This window comes from Solea solea, chromosome 21 (assembly GCF_958295425.1).
Source record: "Solea solea chromosome 21, fSolSol10.1, whole genome shotgun sequence".
In the NCBI taxonomy this organism is placed as follows: Eukaryota; Metazoa; Chordata; class Actinopteri; order Pleuronectiformes; family Soleidae; genus Solea; species Solea solea.
In genome coordinates, this window is record NC_081154.1 from 7,361,390 (window position 1) to 7,384,317 (window position 22,928).

The 22,928-nt window shown below is 32.3% G+C and overlaps 7 non-coding genes across 7 annotated transcripts; all 7 read right to left on the bottom strand.

Moving 5' to 3' along the window:
- Window positions 1-4,001: 4,001 nt before the first annotated feature.
- Window positions 4,002-4,074, bottom strand: trnaa-agc (transfer RNA alanine (anticodon AGC)). Its single transcript has one exon. It is a non-coding gene; the product is annotated as a tRNA-Ala (tRNA).
- Window positions 4,075-6,177: 2,103 nt separating this feature from the next.
- trnaa-agc (transfer RNA alanine (anticodon AGC)) lies at window positions 6,178-6,250 on the bottom strand. The gene has a single exon. It is a non-coding gene; the product is annotated as a tRNA-Ala (tRNA).
- A 2,103-nt stretch (window positions 6,251-8,353) lies between these two features.
- Window positions 8,354-8,426, bottom strand: trnaa-agc (transfer RNA alanine (anticodon AGC)). Its single transcript has one exon. It is a non-coding gene; the product is annotated as a tRNA-Ala (tRNA).
- A 1,800-nt stretch (window positions 8,427-10,226) lies between these two features.
- On the bottom strand, window positions 10,227-10,299 carry trnaa-agc (transfer RNA alanine (anticodon AGC)). Its single transcript has one exon. It is a non-coding gene; the product is annotated as a tRNA-Ala (tRNA).
- Window positions 10,300-14,136: 3,837 nt separating this feature from the next.
- On the bottom strand, window positions 14,137-14,209 carry trnaa-agc (transfer RNA alanine (anticodon AGC)). The gene has a single exon. It is a non-coding gene; the product is annotated as a tRNA-Ala (tRNA).
- Window positions 14,210-17,864: 3,655 nt separating this feature from the next.
- Window positions 17,865-17,937, bottom strand: trnaa-agc (transfer RNA alanine (anticodon AGC)). Its single transcript has one exon. It is a non-coding gene; the product is annotated as a tRNA-Ala (tRNA).
- Window positions 17,938-21,555: 3,618 nt separating this feature from the next.
- Window positions 21,556-21,628, bottom strand: trnaa-agc (transfer RNA alanine (anticodon AGC)). The gene has a single exon. It is a non-coding gene; the product is annotated as a tRNA-Ala (tRNA).
- Window positions 21,629-22,928: the final 1,300 nt, after the last annotated feature.

Sequence of the window (22,928 nt, forward strand, 5' to 3'; positions counted from 1 at the left end):
AAAAACGCTCAAAATGTCATAGGATAGTATGTCGTCCAAAATGAGACAAAAATGTCATAGTATAGTATGTCGTCCAAAATGAGACAAAAAGTCATAGTATAGTATGTTGTCCAAAATGAGACAAAAAAGTCATAGTATAGTATGTCGTCCAAAAATGAGACAAAAATGTCATAGTATAGTATGTCGTCCAAAATCAGTCAAAAAAGTCATAGTATAGTATGTCGTCCAAAATCAGTCAAAAAAGTCATAGTATAGTATGTCGTCCAAAATCACTCAAAAAAGTCATAGTATAGTATGTCGTCCAAAATCAGTCAAAAAAGTCATAGTATAGTATGTCGTCCAAAATCACTCCAAAAAGTCATAGTGTAGTATGTTGTCCAAAATGAGACAAAAAAGTCATAGTATAGTATGTCGTCCAAAATGAGACAAAAATGTCATAGTATAGTATGTCGTCCAAAATCAGTCAAAAATGTCATAGTATAGTATGTCGTCCAAAATCAGTCAAAAAAGTCATAGTATAGTATGTTGTCCAAAATCAGTCAAAAAAAAGTCATACTTAAGTATGTCGTCCAAAATCAGTCAAAAACGTCATAGTATAGTATGTCGTCCAAAATCAGTCCAAAAAGTCATAGTATGGTATGTCGTCCAAAATCAGTCAAAAAAGTCATAGTATAGTATGTGGTCCAAAATCAGTCAAAAAAGTCATAGTATAGTATGTCGTCCAAAATCAGTCAAAAAAGTCATAGTATAGTATGTTGTCCAAAATGAGACAAAAAAGTCATAGTATAGTATGTCGTCCAAAATCAGACAAAAAAGTCATAGTATAGTATGTCGTCCAAAATGAGACAAAAATGTCATAGTATAGTATGTCGTCCAAAATCAGTCAAAAAAGTCATAGTATATAGTATGTTGTCCAAAATGAGACGAAAAAGTCATAGTATAGTATGTCGTCCAAAATGAAACAAAAAAGTCATAGGATAGTATGTTGTCCAAAATCAGTCAAAAAAGTCATAGTATAGTATGTCGTCCAAAATGAGACAAAAAAGTCATAGTATAGTATGTTGTCCAAAATGAAACAAAAAAGTCATAGTATAGTATGTCGTCCAAAATGAGACAAAAATGTCATAGTATAGTATGTCGTCCAAAATGAGACAAAAATGTCATAGTATAGTATGTCGTCCAAAATGAGACAAAAATGTCATAGTATAGTATGTCGTCCAAAATGAGACAAAAATGTCATAGTAAAGTATGTCGTCCAAAATCTCACAAAAATTTCATATGTCGTCCAAACACACTCAAAAAAGTCATAGTATAGTATGTCGTCCAAAATCACTCCAAGATGTCATAGTATAGTATGTAGTCCAAAATGAAACAAAAAAGTCATAGTATAGTATGTCGTCCAAAATGAAACAAAAATGTCATAGGATAGTATGTCGTCCAAAATGAGACAAAAATGTCATAGTATAATATGTCATCAAAAATGAGACAAAAATGTCATAGGATAGTATGTCGTCCAAAATGAGACAAAAATGTCATAGTATAGTATGTCATCAAAAATGAGACAAAAAAGTCATAGTATATTATGTTGTCCAAAATCACCATAAATTAATGCTCAACATTTACATCGACATTTCTTTATTTCTAGAGACACATTTTTGTTATGTTTCGTACACCTTGTTACTACGTAATATCTTGGACTGGACTTTTCAGGAAATACTTACAGTGATAAGGCTAGACTTATTGGAGGATGCGGGCATCGATCCCGCTACCTCTCACATGCTAAGCAAGCGCTCTACCATTTGAGCTAATCCCCCTACTCTAACTTAAGGGGAAACAAAAACTGACAGACACGTGGTCATCAACACAACAGAATTCAGTCATATTTCCTAAACCAAATAAACTTGTATGGGTGATGGTGTTTTTTGTATATGGCAAGTATTACATGGCTTTGTCAATTGTATGTCAGTCATACTACAGTATGTCGTCCAAAATCAGTCAAAAAAGTCATAGTATAGTATGTCGTCCAAAATCAGTCAAAAAAGTCATAGTATAGTATGTCGTCCAAAATCACTCCAAAAAGTCATAGTATAGTATGTCGTCCAAAATCAGTCAAAAAAGTCATAGTATAGTATGTTGTCCAAAATGAGACAAAAAAGTCATAGTATAGTATGTCGTCCAAAATGAAACAAAAATGTCATAGGATAGTATGTTGTCCAAAATCAGTCAAAAAAGTCATAGTATAGTATGTCGTCCAAAATCACTCCAAAAAGTCATAGTATAGTATGTTGTCCAAAATGAGACAAAAAAGTCATAGTATAGTATGTCGTCCAAAATGAAACAAAAAAATCATAGTATAGTATGTCGTCCAAAATCAGTCAAAAAAGTCATAGTATAGTATGTCGTCCAAAATCAGTCAAAAAAGTCATAGTATAGTATGTCGTCCAAAATGAGAAAAAAATGTCATAGTATAGTATGTCATCAAAAATGAGACAAAAAAGTCATAGTATAGTATGTCGTCCAAAATCAGTCAAAAAAGTCATAGTATAGTATGTTGTCCAAAATGAGACAAAAAAGTCATAGTATAGTATGTCGTCCAAAATGAAACAAAAAAGTCATAGTATAGTATGTCGTCCAAAATCAGTCAAAAAAGTCATAGTATAGTATGTCGTCCAAAATCACTCCAAAAAGTCATAGTGTAGTATGTTGTCCAAAATGAGACAAAAAGTCATAGTATAGTATGTCGTCCAAAATGAGACAAAAATGTCATAGTATAGTATGTGGTCCAAAATCAGTCAAAAATGTCATAGTATAGTATGTCGTCCAAAATCAGTCAAAAAAGTCATAGTATAGTATGTTGTCCAAAATGAGACAAAAAAGTCATAGTATAGTATGTCGTCCAAAATCAGACAAAAAAGTCATAGTATAGTATGTCGTCCAAAATGAGACAAAAATGTCATAGTATAGTATGTCGTCCAAAATCAGTCAAAAAAGTCATAGTATATAGTATGTTGTCCAAAATCAGTCAAAAAAGTCATAGTATAGTATGTCGTCCAAAATGAGACAAAAAAGTCATAGTATAGTATGTTGTCCAAAATGAAACAAAAAAGTCATAGTATAGTATGTCGTCCAAAATGAGACAAAAATGTCATAGTATAGTATGTCGTCCAAAATGAGACAAAAATGTCATAGTATAGTATGTCGTCCAAAATCACTCAAAAATGTCATAGTATAGTATGTCGTCCAAAATGAGACAAAAAGGTCATAGTATAGTATGTCGTCCAAAATCACTCCAAAAAGTCATAGTATAGTATGTCGTCCAAAATCACTCCAAAAAGTCATAATATAGTATGTCGTCCAAAATCACTCCAAAAAGTCATAGTATAGTATGTCGTCCAAAATCACTCCAAAAAGTCATAGTATAGTATGTTGTCCAAAATGAGACAAAAAAGTCATAGTATAGTATGTCGTCCAAAATGAGACAAAAATGTCATAGTATAGTATGTCGTCCAAAAATAGTCAAAAAAGTCATAGTATAGTATGTTGTCCAAAATGAGACAAAAAAGTCATAGTATAGTATGTCGTCCAAAATTACTCAAAAAAGTCATAGTATAGTATGTCGTCCAAAATGAGACAAAAATGTCATAGTATAGTATGTCATCAAAAATGAGACAAAAAAGTCATAGTATAGTATGTCGTCCAAAATGAAACAAAAAAGTCATAGTATAGTATGTCGTCCAAAATCACTCAAAAATGTCATAGGATAGTATGTCGTCCAAAATGAGACAAAAATGTCATAGTATAGTATGTCATCAAAAATGAGACAAAAAAGTCATAGTATAGTATGTTGTCCAAAATCACCATAAATAAATGCTCAACATTTACATCGACATTTCTTTATTTCTAGAGACACATTTTTGTTATGTTTCGTACACCTTGTTACTACGTAATATCTTGGACTGGACTTTTCAGGAAATACTTACAGTGATAAGGCTAAACGTTATTGGAGGATGCGGGCATCGATCCCGCTACCTCTCGCATGCTAAGCGAGCGCTCTACCATTTGAGCTAATCCCCCTACTCTAACTTAAGGGGAAACAAAAAATGACAGACACGTGGTCATCAACACAACAGAATTCAGTCATATTTCCTAAACCAAATAAACTTGTATGGGTGATGGTGTTTTTTGTATATGGCAAGTATTACATGGCTTTGTCAATTGTATGTCAGTCATACTACAGTATGTCGTCCAAAATCAGTCAAAAAAGTCATAGTATAGTATGTCGTCCAAAATCAGTCAAAAAAGTCATAGTATAGTATGTCGTCCAAAATCACTCCAAAAAGTCATACTATAGTATGTTGTCCAAAATGAGACAAAAAAGTCATAGTATAGTATGTCGTCCAAAAATGAGAAAAAAATGTCATAGTATAGTATGTCGTCCAAAATCAGTCAAAAAAGTCATAGTATAGTATGTCGTCCAAAATCAGTCAAAAAAGTCATAGTATAGTATGTCGTCCAAAATCAGTCAAAAAAGTCATAGTATAGTATGTTGTCCAAAATGAGACAAAAAAGTCATAGTATAGTATGTCGTCCAAAATGAAACAAAAATGTCATAGGATAGTATGTTGTCCAAAATCAGTCAAAAAAGTAATAGTATAGTATGTCGTCCAAAATCACTCCAAAAAGTCATAGTATAGTATGTCGTCCAAAATCAGTCAAAAAAGTCATAGTATAGTATGTCGTCCAAAATCAGTCAAAAAAGTCATAGTATAGTATGTCGTCCAAAATGAGACAAAAATGTCATAGTATAGTATGTAATCAAAAATGAGACAAAAAAGTCATAGTATAGTATGTCGTCCAAAATCAGTCAAAAAAGTCATAGTATAGAATGTTGTCCAAAATGAGACAAAAAAGTCATAGTATAGTATGTCGTCCAAAATGAAACAAAAAAGTCATAGTATAGTATGTCGTCCAAAATCAGTCAAAAATGTCATAGTATAGTATGTCGTCCAAAATGAGACAAAAATGTCATAGTATAGTATGTCATCCAAAATGAGACAAAAATGTCATAGTAAAGTATGTCGTCCAAAATCTCACAAAAATTTCATATGTCGTCCAAACACACTCAAAAAAGTCATAGTATAGTATGTCGTCCAAAATCACTCAAAAATGTTATAGTATAGTATGTCATCCAAAATGAGACAAAAAAGTCATAGTATAGTATGTCGTCCAAAATCACTCCAAGATGTCATAGTATAGTATGTCGTCCAAAATGAAACAAAAAAGTCATAGTATAGTATGTCGTCCAAAATGAAACAAAAATGTCATAGGATAGTATGTCGTCCAAAATGAGACAAAAATGTCATAGTATAGTATGTCATCAAAAATGAGACAAAAATGTCATAGGATAGTATGTCGTCCAAAATGAGACAAAAATGTCATAGTATAGTATGTCATCAAAAATGAGACAAAAAAGTCATAGTATAGTATGTCGTCCAAAATCAGTCAAAAAAGTCATAGTATAGTATGTCGTCCAAAATCAGTCCAAAAAGTCATAGTATAGTATGTCGTCCAAAATCAGTCAAAAAAGTCATAGTATAGTATGTTGTCCAAAATGAGACAAAAAAGTCATAGTATAGTATGTCGTCCAAAATGAAACAAAAATGTCATAGGATAGTATGTCGTCCAAAATCAGTCAAAAAAGTCATAGTATAGTATGTCGTCCAAAATCAGTCAAAAAAGTCATAGTATAGTATGTCGTCCAAAATGAGAAAAAAAAGTCATAGTATAGTATGTCGTCCAAAATGAAACAAAAATGTTATAGGATAGTATGTTGTCCAAAATCAGTCAAAAAAGTCATAGTATAGTATGTCGTCCAAAATCACTCCAAAAAGTCATAGTATAGTATGTTGTCCAAAATGAGACAAAAAAGTCATAGTATAGTATGTCGTCCAAAATGAAACAAAAAAGTCATAGTATAGTATGTCATCAAAAATGAGACAAAAAAGTCATAGTATAGTATGTTGTCCAAAATCACCATAAATAAATGCTCAACATTTACATCGACATTTCTTTATTTCTAGAGACACATTTTTGTTATGTTTCGTACACCTTGTTACTACGTAATATCTTGGACTGGACTTTTCAGGAAATACTTACAGTGACAAGGCTAAACGTTATTGGAGGATGCGGGCATCGATCCCGCTACCTCTCGCATGCTAAGCGAGCGCTCTACCATTTGAGCTAATCCCCCTACTCTAACTTAAGGGGAAACAAAAAATGACAGACACGTGGTCATCAACACAACAGAATTCAGTCATATTTCCTAAACCAAATAAACTTGTATGGGTGATGGTGTTTTTTGTATATGGCAAGTATTACATGGCTTTGTCAATTGTATGTCAGTCATACTACAGTATGTCGTCCAAAATCAGTCAAAAAAGTCATAGTATAGTATGTCGTCCAAAATCAGTCAAAAAAGTCATAGTATAGTATGTCGTCCAAAATCACTCCAAAAAGTCATACTATAGTATGTTGTCCAAAATGAGACAAAAAAGTCATAGTATAGTATGTCGTCCAAAAATGAGAAAAAAATGTCATAGTATAGTATGTCGTCCAAAATCAGTCAAAAAAGTCATAGTATAGTATGTCGTCCAAAATCAGTCAAAAAAGTCATAGTATAGTATGTCGTCCAAAATCAGTCAAAAAAGTCATAGTATAGTATGTTGTCCAAAATGAGACAAAAAAGTCATAGTATAGTATGTCGTCCAAAATGAAACAAAAATGTCATAGGATAGTATGTTGTCCAAAATCAGTCAAAAAAGTAATAGTATAGTATGTCGTCCAAAATCACTCCAAAAAGTCATAGTATAGTATGTCGTCCAAAATCAGTCAAAAAAGTCATAGTATAGTATGTCGTCCAAAATCAGTCAAAAAAGTCATAGTATAGTATGTCGTCCAAAATGAGACAAAAATGTCATAGTATAGTATGTAATCAAAAATGAGACAAAAAAGTCATAGTATAGTATGTCGTCCAAAATCAGTCAAAAAAGTCATAGTATAGAATGTTGTCCAAAATGAGACAAAAAAGTCATAGTATAGTATGTCGTCCAAAATGAAACAAAAAAGTCATAGTATAGTATGTCGTCCAAAATCAGTCAAAAATGTCATAGTATAGTATGTCGTCCAAAATGAGACAAAAATGTCATAGTATAGTATGTCATCCAAAATGAGACAAAAATGTCATAGTAAAGTATGTCGTCCAAAATCTCACAAAAATTTCATATGTCGTCCAAACACACTCAAAAAAGTCATAGTATAGTATGTCGTCCAAAATCACTCAAAAATGTTATAGTATAGTATGTCATCCAAAATGAGACAAAAAAGTCATAGTATAGTATGTCGTCCAAAATCACTCCAAGATGTCATAGTATAGTATGTCGTCCAAAATGAAACAAAAAAGTCATAGTATAGTATGTCGTCCAAAATGAAACAAAAATGTCATAGGATAGTATGTCGTCCAAAATGAGACAAAAATGTCATAGTATAGTATGTCATCAAAAATGAGACAAAAATGTCATAGGATAGTATGTCGTCCAAAATGAGACAAAAATGTCATAGTATAGTATGTCATCAAAAATGAGACAAAAAAGTCATAGTATAGTATGTCGTCCAAAATCAGTCAAAAAAGTCATAGTATAGTATGTCGTCCAAAATCAGTCCAAAAAGTCATAGTATAGTATGTCGTCCAAAATCAGTCAAAAAAGTCATAGTATAGTATGTTGTCCAAAATGAGACAAAAAAGTCATAGTATAGTATGTCGTCCAAAATGAAACAAAAATGTCATAGGATAGTATGTCGTCCAAAATCAGTCAAAAAAGTCATAGTATAGTATGTCGTCCAAAATCAGTCAAAAAAGTCATAGTATAGTATGTCGTCCAAAATGAGAAAAAAAAGTCATAGTATAGTATGTCGTCCAAAATGAAACAAAAATGTTATAGGATAGTATGTTGTCCAAAATCAGTCAAAAAAGTCATAGTATAGTATGTCGTCCAAAATCACTCCAAAAAGTCATAGTATAGTATGTTGTCCAAAATGAGACAAAAAAGTCATAGTATAGTATGTCGTCCAAAATGAAACAAAAAAGTCATAGTATAGTATGTCATCAAAAATGAGACAAAAAAGTCATAGTATAGTATGTTGTCCAAAATCACCATAAATAAATGCTCAACATTTACATCGACATTTCTTTATTTCTAGAGACACATTTTTGTTATGTTTCGTACACCTTGTTACTACGTAATATCTTGGACTGGACTTTTCAGGAAATACTTACAGTGACAAGGCTAAACGTTATTGGAGGATGCGGGCATCGATCCCGCTACCTCTCGCATGCTAAGCGAGCGCTCTACCATTTGAGCTAATCCCCCTACTCTAACTTAAGGGGAAACAAAAAATGACAGACACGTGGTCATCAACACAACAGAATTCAGTCATATTTCCTAAACCAAATAAACTTGTATGGGTGATGGTGTTTTTTGTATATGGCAAGTATTACATGGCTTTGTCAATTGTATGTCAGTCATACTACAGTATGTCGTCCAAAATCAGTCAAAAAAGTCATAGTATAGTATGTCGTCCAAAATCAGTCAAAAAAGTCATAGTATAGTATGTCGTCCAAAATCACTCCAAAAAGTCATACTATAGTATGTTGTCCAAAATGAGACAAAAAAGTCATAGTATAGTATGTCGTCCAAAAATGAGAAAAAAATGTCATAGTATAGTATGTCGTCCAAAATCAGTCAAAAAAGTCATAGTATAGTATGTCGTCCAAAATCAGTCAAAAAAGTCATAGTATAGTATGTCGTCCAAAATCAGTCAAAAAAGTCATAGTATAGTATGTTGTCCAAAATGAGACAAAAAAGTCATAGTATAGTATGTCGTCCAAAATGAAACAAAAATGTCATAGGATAGTATGTTGTCCAAAATCAGTCAAAAAAGTAATAGTATAGTATGTCGTCCAAAATCACTCCAAAAAGTCATAGTATAGTATGTCGTCCAAAATCAGTCAAAAAAGTCATAGTATAGTATGTCGTCCAAAATCAGTCAAAAAAGTCATAGTATAGTATGTCGTCCAAAATGAGACAAAAATGTCATAGTATAGTATGTAATCAAAAATGAGACAAAAAAGTCATAGTATAGTATGTCGTCCAAAATCAGTCAAAAAAGTCATAGTATAGAATGTTGTCCAAAATGAGACAAAAAAGTCATAGTATAGTATGTCGTCCAAAATGAAACAAAAAAGTCATAGTATAGTATGTCGTCCAAAATCAGTCAAAAATGTCATAGTATAGTATGTCGTCCAAAATGAGACAAAAATGTCATAGTATAGTATGTCATCCAAAATGAGACAAAAATGTCATAGTAAAGTATGTCGTCCAAAATCTCACAAAAATTTCATATGTCGTCCAAACACACTCAAAAAAGTCATAGTATAGTATGTCGTCCAAAATCACTCAAAAATGTTATAGTATAGTATGTCATCCAAAATGAGACAAAAAAGTCATAGTATAGCATGTCGTCCAAAATCACTCCAAGATGTCATAGTATAGTATGTCGTCCAAAATGAAACAAAAAAGTCATAGTATAGTATGTCGTCCAAAATGAAACAAAAATGTCATAGGATAGTATGTCGTCCAAAATGAGACAAAAATGTCATAGTATAGTATGTCATCAAAAATGAGACAAAAATGTCATAGGATAGTATGTCGTCCAAAATCAGTCAAAAAAGTCATAGTATAGTATGTCGTCCAAAATCAGTCAAAAAAGTCATAGTATAGTATGTTGTCCAAAATGAGACAAAAAAGTCATAGTATAGTATGTCGTCCAAAAATGAGACAAAAATGTCATAGTATAGTATGTCGTCCAAAATCACTCAAAAAAGTCATAGTATAGTATGTCGTCCAAAATCACTCCAAAATGTCATAGGATAGTATGTTGTCCAAAATCAGTCAAAAAAGTCATAGTATAGTATGTCGTCCAAAATCAGTCAAAAAAGTCATAGTATAGTATGTTGTCCAAAATCACCATAAATTAATGCTCAACATTTACATCGACATTACTTTATTTCTAGAGACACATTTTTGTTATGTTTCGTACACCTTGTTACTACGTAATATCTTGGACTGGACTTTTCAGGAAATACTTACAGTGACAAGGCTAAACGTTATTGGAGGATGCGGGCATCGATCCCGCTACCTCTCGCATGCTAAGCGAGCGCTCTACCATTTGAGCTAATCCCCCTACTCTAACTTAAGGGGAAACAAAAAATCACAGACACGTGGTCATCAACACAACAGAATTCAGTCATATTTCCTAAACCAAATAAACTTGTATGGGTGATGGTGTTTTTTGTATATGGCAAGTATTACATGGCTTTGTCAATTGTATGTCAGTCATACTACAGTATGTCGTCCAAAATCAGTCAAAAAAGTCATAGTATAGTATGTCGTCCAAAATCAGTCAAAAAAGTCATAGTATAGTATGTCGTCCAAAATCACTCCAAAAAGTCATACTATAGTATGTTGTCCAAAATGAGACAAAAAAGTCATAGTATAGTATGTCGTCCAAAAATGAGAAAAAAATGTCATAGTATAGTATGTCGTCCAAAATCAGTCAAAAAAGTCATAGTATAGTATGTCGTCCAAAATCAGTCAAAAAAGTCATAGTATAGTATGTCGTCCAAAATCAGTCAAAAAAGTCATAGTATAGTATGTTGTCCAAAATGAGACAAAAAAGTCATAGTATAGTATGTCGTCCAAAATGAAACAAAAATGTCATAGGATAGTATGTTGTCCAAAATCAGTCAAAAAAGTCATAGTATAGTATGTCGTCCAAAATCACTCCAAAAAGTCATAGTATAGTATGTTGTCCAAAATGAGACAAAAAAGTCATAGTATAGTATGTCGTCCAAAATGAAACAAAAAAATCATAGTATAGTATGTCGTCCAAAATCAGTCAAAAAAGTCATAGTATAGTATGTCGTCCAAAATCAGTCAAAAAAGTCATAGTATAGTATGTCGTCCAAAATGAGAAAAAAATGTCATAGTATAGTATGTCATCAAAAATGAGACAAAAAAGTCATAGTATAGTATGTCGTCCAAAATCAGTCAAAAAAGTCATAGTATAGTATGTTGTCCAAAATGAGACAAAAAAGTCATAGTATAGTATGTCGTCCAAAATGAAACAAAAAAGTCATAGTATAGTATGTCGTCCAAAATCAGTCAAAAATGTCATAGTATAGTATGTCGTCCAAAATGAGACAAAAATGTCATAGTATAGTATGTCATCCAAAATGAGACAAAAATGTCATAGTAAAGTATGTCGTCCAAAATCTCACAAAAATGTCATATGTCGTCCAAACACACTCAAAAAAGTCATAGTATAGTATGTCGTCCAAAATCACTCAAAAATGTTATAGTATAGTATGTCATCCAAAATGAGACAAAAAAGTCATAGTATAGTATGTCGTCCAAAATCACTCCAAGATGTCATAGTATAGTATGTCGTCCAAAATGAAACAAAAAAGTCATAGTATAGTATGTCGTCCAAAATGAAACAAAAATGTCATAGGATAGTATGTCGTCCAAAATGAGACAAAAATGTCATAGTATAGTATGTCATCAAAAATGAGACAAAAATGTCATAGGATAGTATGTCGTCCAAAATGAGACAAAAATGTCATAGTATAGTATGTCATCAAAAATGAGACAAAAAAGTCATAGTATATTATGTTGTCCAAAATCACCATAAATTAATGCTCAACATTTACATCGACATTTCTTTATTTCTAGAGACAAATTTTTGTTATGTTTCGTACACCTTGTTACTACGTAATATCTTGGACTGGACTTTTCAGGAAATACTTACAGTGATAAGGCTAAACGTTATTGGAGGATGCAGGCATCGATCCCGCTACCTCTCTCATGCTAAGCGAGCGCTCTACCATTTGAGCTAATCCCCCTACTCTAACTTAAGGGGTAACAAAAACTGACAGACACGTGGTCATCAACACAACAGAATTCAGTCATATTTCCTAAACCAAATAAACTTGTATGGGTGATGGTGTTTTTTGTATATGGCAAGTATTACATGGCTTTGTCAATTGTATGTCAGTCATACTACAGTATGTCGTCCAAAATCACTCAAAAAAGTCATAGTATAGTATGTCGTCCAAAATCACTCCAAAAAGTCATAGTATAGTATGTTGTCCAAAATGAGACAAAAAAGTCATAGTATAGTATGTCGTCCAAAATGAGACAAAAATGTCATAGTATAGTATGTCGCCCAAAATGAGACAAAAAAGTCATAGTATAGTATGTCGTCCAAAATGAGACAAAAATGTCATAGTATAGTATGTCGTCCAAAATCAGTCAAAAAAGTCATAGTATAGTATGTCGTCCAAAATGAAACAAAAATGTCATAGGATAGTATGTCGTCCAAAATGAGACAAAAATGTCATAGTATAGTATGTCGTCCAAAATGAAACAAAAATGTCATAGTATAGTATGTCGTCCAAAATGAGACAAAAATGTCATAGTATAGTATGTCATCCAAAATGAGACAAAAATGTCATAGTAAAGTATGTCGTCCAAAATGAAACAAAAATGTCATAGTATAGTATGTCGTCCAAAATGAGACAAAAATGTCATAGTATAGTATGTCATCCAAAATGAGACAAAAATGTCATAGTAAAGTATGTCGTCCAAAATCTCACAAAAATGTCATATGTCGTCCAAACACACTCAAAAAAGTCATAGTATAGTATGTCGTCCAAAATCACTCAAAAATGTTATAGTATAGTATGTCATCCAAAATGAGACAAAAAAGTCATAGTATAGTATGTCGTCCAAAATCACTCCAAGATGTCATAGTATAGTATGTCGTCCAAAATGAAACAAAAAAGTCATAGTATAGTATGTCGTCCAAAATGAAACAAAAATGTCATAGGATAGTATGTCGTCCAAAATGAGACAAAAATGTCATAGTATAGTATGTCATCAAAAATGAGACAAAAATGTCATAGGATAGTATGTCGTCCAAAATGAGACAAAAATGTCATAGTATAGTATGTCATCAAAAATGAGACAAAAAAGTCATAGTATATTATGTTGTCCAAAATCACCATAAATTAATGCTCAACATTTACATCGACATTTCTTTATTTCTAGAGACAAATTTTTGTTATGTTTCGTACACCTTGTTACTACGTAATATCTTGGACTGGACTTTTCAGGAAATACTTACAGTGATAAGGCTAAACGTTATTGGAGGATGCAGGCATCGATCCCGCTACCTCTCTCATGCTAAGCGAGCGCTCTACCATTTGAGCTAATCCCCCTACTCTAACTTAAGGGGAAACAAAAACTGACAGACACGTGGTCATCAACACAACAGAATTCAGTCATATTTCCTAAACCAAATAAACTTGTATGGGTGATGGTGTTTTTTGTATATGGCAAGTATTACATGGCTTTGTCAATTGTATGTCAGTCATACTACAGTATGTCGTCCAAAATCACTCAAAAAAGTCATAGTATAGCATGTCGTCCAAAATCACTCCAAAAAGTCATAGTATAGTATGTTGTCCAAAATGAGACAAAAAAGTCATAGTATAGTATGTCGTCCAAAATGAGACAAAAATGTCATAGTATAGTATGTCGCCCAAAATGAGACAAAAAAGTCATAGTATAGTATGTCGTCCAAAATGAGACAAAAATGTCATAGTATAGTATGTCGTCCAAAATCAGTCAAAAAAGTCATAGTATAGTATGTTGTCCAAAATGAGACAAAAAAGTCATAGTATAGTATGTCGTCCAAAATGAAACAAAAATGTCATAGGATAGTATGTTGTCCAAAATCAGTCAAAAAAGTCATAGTATAGTATGTCGTCCAAAATCAGTCAAAAAAGTCATAGTATAGTATGTTGTCCAAAATCACCATAAATTAATGCTCAACATTTACATCGACATTTCTTTATTTCTAGAGACACATTTTTGTTATGTTTCGTACACCTTGTTACTACGTAATCTTGGACTGGACTTTTCAGGAAATACTTACAGTGATAAGGCTAAACGTTATTGGAGGATGCGGGCATCGATCCCGCTACCTCTCGCATGCTAAGCAAGCGCTCTACCATTTGAGCTAATCCCCCTACTCTAACTTAAGGGGAAACAAAAAATGACAGACACGTGGTCATCAACACAACAGAATTCAGTCATATTTCCTAAACCAAATAAACTTGTATGGGTGATGGTGTTTTTTGTATATGGCAAGTATTACATGGCTTTGTCAATTGTATGTCAGTCATACTACAGTATGTCGTCCAAAATCAGTCAAAAAAGTCATAGTATAGTATGTCGTCCAAAATCAGTCAAAAAAGTCATAGTATAGTATGTCGTCCAAAATCACTCCAAAAAGTCATACTATAGTATGTTGTCCAAAATGAGACAAAAAAGTCATAGTATAGTATGTCGTCCAAAAATGAGAAAAAAATGTCATAGTATAGTATGTTGTCCAAAATGAGACAAAAAAGTCATAGTATAGTATGTTGTCCAAAATGAGACAAAAAAGTCATAGTATAGTATGTCGTCCAAAATCACTCAAAAATTTTATAGTATAGTATGTCACCCAAAATGAGATAAATAAGTCATAGTATAGTATGTCGTCCAAAATCACTCAAAAATTTCATTTGTCGTCCAAAACCACTCAAAAAAGTCATAGTATAGTATGTCGTCCAAAATTACTCAAAAAAGTCATAGTATAGTATGTCGTCCAAAATCACTCCAAAAAGTCATAGTATAGTATGTTGTCCAAAATGAGACAAAAAAGTCATAGTATAGTATGTTGTCCAAAATGAGACAAAAAAGTCATAGTATAGTATGTTGTCCAAAATGAGACAAAAAAGTCATAGTATAGTATGTGGTCCAAAATGAAACAAAAATGTCATAGTATAGTATGTCGTCCAAAATGAAACAAAAATGTCATAGTATAGTATGTCGTCCAAAATGAGACAAAAATGTCATAGTATAGTATGTCGTCCAAAATGAGACAAAAATGTCATAGTATAGTATGTCGTCCAAAATGAGACAAAAATGTCATAGTATAGTATGTCGTCCAAAACCACTCAAAAAAGTCATAGTATAGCATGTCGTCCAAAATTACTCAAAAAAGTCATAGTATAGTATGTCGTCCAAAACCACTCAAAAAAGTCATAGTATAGTATGTCGTCCAAAATCACTCAAAAAAGTCATAGTATAGTATGTCGTCCAAAATCACTCAAAAAAGTCATAGTATAGTATGTCGTCCAAAATGAGACAAAAAAGTCATAGTATAGTATGTCGTCCAAAATGAGACAAAAATGTCATAGTATAGTATGTCGTCCAAAATGAGACAAAAATGTCATAGTATAGTATGTCGTCCAAAATCACTCAAAAAAGTCATAGTATAGTATGTGCTCCAAAATTAGACAAGAATGTCATAGTATAGTATGTCATCCAAAATGAGACAAAAAAGTCATAGTATAGTATGTTGTCCAAAATCACCATAAATTAATGAATAAATGCATAAATAAATGTATACATAAATAAAAGCTCAACATTTACATTTCTAGAGACACATTTTTGTCATGTTTCGTACACCTTGTTACTACGTAATATCTTGGACTGGACTTTTCAGGAAATACTTACAGTGATAAGGCTAAACGTTATTGGAGGATGCAGGCATCGATCCCGCTACCTCTCTCATGCTAAGCGAGCGCTCTACCATTTGAGCTAATCCCCCTACTCTAACTTAAGGGGTAACAAAAACTGACAGACACGTGGTCATCAACACAACAGAATTCAGTCATATTTCCTAAACCAAATAAACTTGTATGGGTGATGGTGTTTTTTGTATATGGCAAGTATTACATGGCTTTGTCAATTGTATGTCAGTCATACTACAGTATGTCGTCCAAAATCACTCAAAAAAGTCATAGTATAGTATGTCGTCCAAAATCACTCCAAAAAGTCATAGTATAGTATGTTGTCCAAAATGAGACAAAAAAGTCATAGTATAGTATGTCGTCCAAAATGAGACAAAAATGTCATAGTATAGTATGTCGCCCAAAATGAGACAAAAAAGTCATAGTATAGTATGTCGTCCAAAATGAGACAAAAATGTCATAGTATAGTATGTCGTCCAAAATCAGTCAAAAAAGTCATAGTATAGTATGTTGTCCAAAATGAGACAAAAAATTCATAGTATAGTATGTCGTCCAAAATGAAACAAAAATGTCATAGGATAGTATGTTGTCCAAAATCAGTCAAAAAAGTCATAGTATAGTATGTCGTCCAAAATCAGTCAAAAAAGTCATAGTATAGTATGTCGTCCAAAATCACTCCAAAAAGTCATAGTATAGTATGTTGTCCAAAATGAGACAAAAAAGTCATAGTATAGTATGTCGTCCAAAAATGAGACAAAAATGTCATAGTACAGTATGTCGTCCAAAATCAGTCAAAAAAGTCATAGTATAGTATGTCGTCCAAAATCAGTCAAAAAAGTCATAGTATAGTATGTCGTCCAAAATCAGTCAAAAAAGTCATAGTATAGTATGTTGTCCAAAATGAGACAAAAAAGTCATAGTATAGTATGTCGTCCAAAATGAAACAATAATGTCATAGGATAGTATGTTGTCCAAAATCAGTCAAAAAAGTCATAGTATAGTATGTCGTCCAAAATCACTCCAAAAAGTCATAGTATAGTATGTTGTCCAAAATGAGACAAAAAAGTCATAGTATAGTATGTCGTCCAAAATTAAACAAAAAAGTCATAGTATAGTATGTCGTCCAAAAAAAGTCAAAAAAGTCATAGTATAGTATGTCGTCCCAAATCAGTCAAAAAAGTCATAGTATAGTATGTCGTCCAAAATGAGACAAAAATGTCATAGTATAGTATGTCATCAAAAATTAGACAAAAAAGTCATAGTATAGTATGTCGTCCAAAATCAGTCAAAAAAGTCATAGTATAGTATGTTGTCCAAAATGAGACAAAAAAGTCATAGTATAGTATGTCGTCCAAAATGAAACAAAAAAGTCATAGTATAGTATGTCGTCCAAAATCAGTCAAAAATGTCATAGTATAGTATGTCGTCCAAAATGAGACAAAAATGTCATAGTATAGTATGTCGTCCAAAATGAGACAAAAATGTCATAGTATAGTATGTCGTCCAAAATCACTCAAAAATGTCATAGTATAGTATGTCGTCCAAAATGAGACAAAAATGTCATAGTAAAGTATGTCGTCCAAAATCTCACAAAAATTTCATATGTCGTCCAAACACACTCAATAAAGTCATAGTATAGTATGTCGTCCAAAATCACTCAAAAATGTTATAGTATAGTATGTCGCCCAAAATGAGACAAAAAAGTCATAGTATAGTATGTCGTCCAAAATGAGACAAAAATGTCATAGTATAGTATGTCGTCCAAAATCAGTCAAAAAAGTCATAGTATAGTATGTTGTCCAAAATGAGACAAAAAAGTCATAGTATAGTATGTCGTCCAAAATGAAACAAAAATGTCATAGGATAGTATGTTGTCCAAAATCAGTCAAAAAAGTCATAGTATAGTATGTCGTCCAAAATCAGTCAAAAAAGTCATAGTATAGTATGTTGTCCAAAATCACCATAAATTAATGCTCAACATTTACATCGACATTTCTTTATTTCTAGAGACACATTTTTGTTATGTTTCGTACACCTTGTTACTACGTAATATCTTGGACTGGACTTTTCAGGAAATACTTACAGTGATAAGGCTAAACGTTATTGGAGGATGCGGGCATCGATCCCGCTACCTCTCGCATGCTAAGCGAGCGCTCTACCATTTGAGCTAATCCCCCTACTCTACCTTAAGGGGAAACAAAAACTCACAGACATGTGGTCATCAACACAACAGAATTCAGTCATATTTCCTAAACCAAATAAACTTGTATGGGTGATGGTGTTTTTTGTATATGGCAAGTATTACATGGCTTTGTCAATTGTATGTCAGTCATACTACAGTATGTCGTCCAAAATCAGTCAAAAAAGTCATAGTATAGTATGTCGTCCAAAATCAGTCAAAAAAGTCATAGTATAGTATGTCGTCCAAAATCAGTCAAAAAAGTCATAGAATAGTATGTCGTCCAAAATGAGACAAAAAAGTCATAGTATAGTATGTCGTCCAAAAATGAGAAAAAAATGTCATAGTATAGTATGTTGTCCAAAATGAGACAAAAAAGTCATAGTATAGTATGTTGTCCAAAATGAGACAAAAAAGTCATAGTATAGTATGTCGTCCAAAATCACTCAAAAATGTTATAGTATAGTATGTCACCCAAAATGAGATAAAAAAAGTCATAGTATAGTATGTCGTCCAAAATCACTCAAAAATTTCATATGTCGTCCAAAACCACTCAAAAAAGTCATAGTATAGTATGTCGTCCAAAATTACTCAAAAAAGTCATAGTATAGTATGTCGTCCAAAATCACTCCAAAAAGTCATAGTATAGTATGTTGTCCAAAATGAGACAAAAAAGTCATAGTATAGTATGTTGTCCAAAATGAGACAAAAAAGTCATAGTATAGTATGTTGTCCAAAATGAGACAAAAAAGTCATAGTATAGTATGTGGTCCAAAATGAAACAAAAATGTCATAGTATAGTATGTCGTCCAAAATGAGACAAAAATGTCATAGTATAGTATGTCGTCCAAAATGAGACAAAAATGTCATAGTATAGTATGTCGTCCAAAATGAGACAAAAATGTCATAGTATAGTATGTCGTCCAAAACCACTCAAAAAAGTCATAGTATAGCATGTCGTCCAAAATTACTCAAAAAAGTCATAGTATAGTATGTCGTCCAAAACCACTCAAAAAAGTCATAGTATAGTATGTCGTCCAAAATCACTCAAAAAAGTCATAGTATAGTATGTCGTCCAAAATCACTCAAAAAAGTCATAGTATAGTATGTCGTCCAAAATGAGACAAAAAAGTCATAGTATAGTATGTCGTCCAAAATGAGACAAAAATGTCATAGTATAGTATGTCGTCCAAAATGAGACAAAAATGTCATAGTATAGTATGTCGTCCAAAATCACTCAAAAAAGTCATAGTATAGTATGTGCTCCAAAATTAGACAAGAATGTCATAGTATAGTATGTCATCCAAAATGAGACAAAAAAGTCATAGTATAGTATGTTGTCCAAAATCACCATAAATTAATGAATAAATGCATAAATAAATGTATACATAAATAAAAGCTCAACATTTACATTTCTAGAGACACATTTTTGTCATGTTTCGTACACCTTGTTACTACGTAATATCTTGGACTGGACTTTTCAGGAAATACTTACAGTGATAAGGCTAAACGTTATTGGAGGATGCAGGCATCGATCCCGCTACCTCTCTCATGCTAAGCGAGCGCTCTACCATTTGAGCTAATCCCCCTACTCTAACTTAAGGGGTAACAAAAACTGACAGACACGTGGTCATCAACACAACAGAATTCAGTCATATTTCCTAAACCAAATAAACTTGTATGGGTGATGGTGTTTTTTGTATATGGCAAGTATTACATGGCTTTGTCAATTGTATGTCAGTCATACTACAGTATGTCGTCCAAAATCACTCAAAAAAGTCATAGTATAGTATGTCGTCCAAAATCACTCCAAAAAGTCATAGTATAGTATGTTGTCCAAAATGAGACAAAAAAGTCATAGTATAGTATGTCGTCCAAAATGAGACAAAAATGTCATAGTATAGTATGTCGCCCAAAATGAGACAAAAAAGTCATAGTATAGTATGTCGTCCAAAATGAGACAAAAATGTCATAGTATAGTATGTCGTCCAAAATCAGTCAAAAAAGTCATAGTATAGTATGTTGTCCAAAATGAGACAAAAAATTCATAGTATAGTATGTCGTCCAAAATGAAACAAAAATGTCATAGGATAGTATGTTGTCCAAAATCAGTCAAAAAAGTCATAGTATAGTATGTCGTCCAAAATCAGTCAAAAAAGTCATAGTATAGTATGTCGTCCAAAATCACTCCAAAAAGTCATAGTATAGTATGTTGTCCAAAATGAGACAAAAAAGTCATAGTATAGTATGTCGTCCAAAAATGAGACAAAAATGTCATAGTACAGTATGTCGTCCAAAATCAGTCAAAAAAGTCATAGTATAGTATGTCGTCCAAAATCAGTCAAAAAAGTCATAGTATAGTATGTCGTCCAAAATCAGTCAAAAAAGTCATAGTATAGTATGTTGTCCAAAATGAGACAAAAAAGTCATAGTATAGTATGTCGTCCAAAATGAAACAATAATGTCATAGGATAGTATGTTGTCCAAAATCAGTCAAAAAAGTCATAGTATAGTATGTCGTCCAAAATCACTCCAAAAAGTCATAGTATAGTATGTTGTCCAAAATGAGACAAAAAAGTCATAGTATAGTATGTCGTCCAAAATTAAACAAAAAAGTCATAGTATAGTATGTCGTCCAAAAAAAGTCAAAAAAGTCATAGTATAGTATGTCGTCCCAAATCAGTCAAAAAAGTCATAGTATAGTATGTCGTCCAAAATGAGACAAAAATGTCATAGTATAGTATGTCATCAAAAATTAGACAAAAAAGTCATAGTATAGTATGTCGTCCAAAATCAGTCAAAAAAGTCATAGTATAGTATGTTGTCCAAAATGAGACAAAAAAGTCATAGTATAGTATGTCGTCCAAAATGAAACAAAAAAGTCATAGTATAGTATGTCGTCCAAAATCAGTCAAAAATGTCATAGTATAGTATGTCGTCCAAAATGAGACAAAAATGTCATAGTATAGTATGTCGTCCAAAATGAGACAAAAATGTCATAGTATAGTATGTCGTCCAAAATCACTCAAAAATGTCATAGTATAGTATGTCGTCCAAAATGAGACAAAAATGTCATAGTAAAGTATGTCGTCCAAAATCTCACAAAAATTTCATATGTCGTCCAAACACACTCAATAAAGTCATAGTATAGTATGTCGTCCAAAATCACTCAAAAATGTTATAGTATAGTATGTCGCCCAAAATGAGACAAAAAAGTCATAGTATAGTATGTCGTCCAAAATGAGACAAAAATGTCATAGTATAGTATGTCGTCCAAAATCAGTCAAAAAAGTCATAGTATAGTATGTTGTCCAAAATGAGACAAAAAAGTCATAGTATAGTATGTCGTCCAAAATGAAACAAAAATGTCATAGGATAGTATGTTGTCCAAAATCAGTCAAAAAAGTCATAGTATAGTATGTCGTCCAAAATCAGTCAAAAAAGTCATAGTATAGTATGTTGTCCAAAATCACCATAAATTAATGCTCAACATTTACATCGACATTTCTTTATTTCTAGAGACACATTTTTGTTATGTTTCGTACACCTTGTTACTACGTAATATCTTGGACTGGACTTTTCAGGAAATACTTACAGTGATAAGGCTAAACGTTATTGGAGGATGCGGGCATCGATCCCGCTACCTCTCGCATGCTAAGCGAGCGCTCTACCATTTGAGCTAATCCCCCTACTCTACCTTAAGGGGAAACAAAAACTCACAGACATGTGGTCATCAACACAACAGAATTCAGTCATATTTCCTAAACCAAATAAACTTGTATGGGTGATGGTGTTTTTTGTATATGGCAAGTATTACATGGCTTTGTCAATTGTATGTCAGTCATACTACAGTATGTCGTCCAAAATCAGTCAAAAAAGTCATAGTATAGTATGTCGTCCAAAATCAGTCAAAAAAGTCATAGTATAGTATGTCGTCCAAAATCAGTCAAAAAAGTCATAGAATAGTATGTCGTCCAAAATGAGACAAAAAAGTCATAGTATAGTATGTCGTCCAAAAATGAGAAAAAAATGTCATAGTATAGTATGTTGTCCAAAATGAGACAAAAAAGTCATAGTATAGTATGTTGTCCAAAATGAGACAAAAAAGTCATAGTATAGTATGTCGTCCAAAATCACTCAAAAAAGTCATAGTATAGTATGTCGTCCAAAACCACTCAAAAAAGTCATAGTATAGTATGTCGTCCAAAATCACTCAAAAAAGTCATAGTATAGTATGTCGTCCAAAACCACTCAAAAAAGTCATAGTATAGTATGTCGTCCAAAACCACTCAAAAAAGTCATAGTATAGTATGTTGTCCAAAACCACTCAAAAAAGTCATAGTATAGTATGTCGTCCAAAATTACTCAAAAAAGTCATAGTATAGTATGTCGTCCAAAACCACTCAAAAAAGTCATAGTATAGTATGTCGTCCAAAATCAGTCAAAAAAGTCATAGTATAGTATGTCGTCCAAAATCACTCAAAAAAGTCATAGTATAGTATGTCGTCCAAAATCACTCAAAAAAGTCATAGTATAGTATGTCGTCCAAAATGAGACAAAAAAGTCATAGAATAGTATGTCGTCCAAAATGAGACAACAATGTCATAGTATAGTATGTCGTCCAAAATGAGACAAAAAAGTCATAGTATAGTATGTCGCCCAAAATGAGACAAAAAAGTCGTAGTATAGTATGTCGCCCAAAATGAGACAAATGTCATAGTATAGTATGTCGTCCAAAATCAGTCAAAAAAGTCATAGTATAGTATGTCGTCCAAAATCAGTCAAAAAAGTCATAGTATAGTATGTCGTCCAAAATCACTCAAAAAAGTCATAGTATAGTATGTCGTCCAAAATCACTCAAAAAAGTCATAGTATAGTATGTCGTCCAAAATGAGACAAAAAAGTCATAGTATAGTATGTCGCCCAAAAAGAGACAAAAAAGTCATAGTATAGTATGTTGTCCAAAATGAGACAAAAAAGTCGTAGTAT